The sequence below is a fragment of the Palaemon carinicauda genome, chromosome 21 (assembly GCF_036898095.1).
Source record: "Palaemon carinicauda isolate YSFRI2023 chromosome 21, ASM3689809v2, whole genome shotgun sequence".
NCBI lineage: Eukaryota > Metazoa > Arthropoda > Malacostraca > Decapoda > Palaemonidae > Palaemon > Palaemon carinicauda.
In genome coordinates, this window is record NC_090745.1 from 23999701 (window position 1) to 24002200 (window position 2500).

Sequence of the window (2500 nt, forward strand, 5' to 3'; positions counted from 1 at the left end):
AATTTCTATTCAACGATTCTCACTGTCTTTTCACTCTTTCGGAATCTTAAGCCAAAGCAATATCATTAATTAAGACACTCGCGTTACACCGACTTCTCTCCCATATTTAATCAATCTCAGAAAGTTCCTTCCATTCATTTATCAGCTAAATCGAATTCATCACGGGGTTCAACTTCATCATTCATTATTCCATTAACTTTTCATATTCATCTTATTAGCGTCTCGATGATTGAATTTTATATAGTTAAAGGATATTGAAACATTTTGGGACAATGGAATAAAAACTAATGATATTATTTAGAAATGATATACTTCTGAGTAGAATGATTCGTTCATATAAAATAAAAAAAACTCAATTACACGGAAAACTACAACGTTTATATATATATATATATATATATATATATATATATATATATATATATATATATGTGTGTGTGTGTGTGTGTAGGTGTGCGTGCGTATAACTATTTCCTGTGTTACACTGTTAAGATGTTTACACACACACACAAAAAAAAAAGAATTAAAGGTATGTTCAGCTATTTCCCTCTAGAAGTGAAAAACTAAAGCAATAGGCCATTAACTTATAAATTTTGTAGTGTGTAATTATATAATCACTATCCTGTGTTTGGGATTACTCCAGATACAATGCACGTGCGTGCACACAAACACTCATATATATATATATATATATATATATATATATATATATATATATATATATATGTGTGTGTGTGTATATATATATATACATATATACATATATATATATATATATATATGTGTATATATATATACATATATATATATATATATATATACATATATATATATATATATATATATATATATATGTATATATATATATATATATATATATATATATATATATATAATATAAAATTTGGTATATGAGCCAGTCAAGCTCTTGCTTAAGAGTGCAATAGGATCCCTAGTCCATTATAGATGTTTAGTGCCTCAAATGAGCAATTTCTTCGTTCCCTCGTCCACATTACCATGTAATGGACACTGCGGCCTTCTTCCTTATTAGTTTAAGGATGCTTGCTAAGGACGGCGGAAATGGAGAGAGCAAGACAACGGAAACTCCGAAGCAGTTTTTCCAGCCATAAGTTGACGCCGGATGGTCGCCTGCTTCCTTTTTCGTTAAATGGGTTTTCGAGTTTTAATTAAGTAAGAACTTTTTTATTTTCTTTATTTCAGGCTCGTAATGATACTAATAATGCCAGGCAGTGTAATTATATTTTGCGTATGTACATGCATTTCCTGTCTAATTTGAATGTGTGATGTTTATTTGTCTATATTATTTTTGTTGTGTGTTATAGAATTGGATATTCTAAACAGCTCTCGATACGATCCCTTTTGTGTTATTTTAAATATTAATTACTGTTTCCATTTATTTTGGATACATTTATTCCCCTTTTTAGGATATGCGACTTGTGAAATGAGTTTATGTATTTGGACCGTTGTGTAATTTTATAATATTGTATTGACGTTTCTGTGGAGAATGGTCAATAAAATATCTATCTACAGAGCCATTTAACTAATAATTCACTCTCTCCTAAACATTTACAAACAACAAATGCAACCTTGTTTCTAGTCCACTGCAGGACAAAGGCATCAGACATGTCAACTCATATCTAGGGTTTGGCCATTTCATCTCCACTCTGGCCAGTGCGGACTGGTGGTGGTGGGAGATTTCAATTTAAATCGGTCAAAACAAACAAACCTCATGTGGGTGCCTGAAAAACATTTTCACCATGAAAGCATGGTATTATTGTTAGTTTAAGGATATCTACTTTTAGTAACTATTAAACATAAAACGGGATATTTTCCCGAAATTCTTTTCCATAGTTTTTCTAAATATCAAAATAAATAAAATATCCTATTTCTTTCCATATATCAAATCTCTAAAAGCCACATGAAGTCTATAACATTCTTTTCAAGAATCACTTTTTTCATGGTCATTTTTCTTTTGATTTTTTCCTTTCTACTTGATACAATTCCCTCCAAGAAACTGATTCCTTTGACCTCAAGTAAGTATTATAATGAGATACTCAAAAGGATCTTTTTACGATCTCAAACGCTTTGTTTAATGTTTTCATTGTTTAATGAAAAGGGCGTTTCCCCAAGATCATCACTCCTCTGTTGTGTGTGTAGAACCCAGTTAGACAAAAAAAATCTTAAAACAGAGTATCGCAATTTATGTAATCTTATCGCTTAGTATTATATTTTCATTTCTATTGTTTTCTGTATTTAAATTAGCAGGCAGTTTGTAGATATGAGTTTTCCCTTTACCTATTTAAGAAAAAGAAAACACGAATTTTTACCTACATTTCCCCTTACCTATTAGAAAAAATACGCAAGTTGTAGCTGAATTTCCAGTTAACTATTAAAAGAAATACACAATTTGTAGCCGAGTTTCCCCTTACTTATTAAAAATTAAATAAGGAATTGGTAGGGAGTTTTCCCCTTACCTATT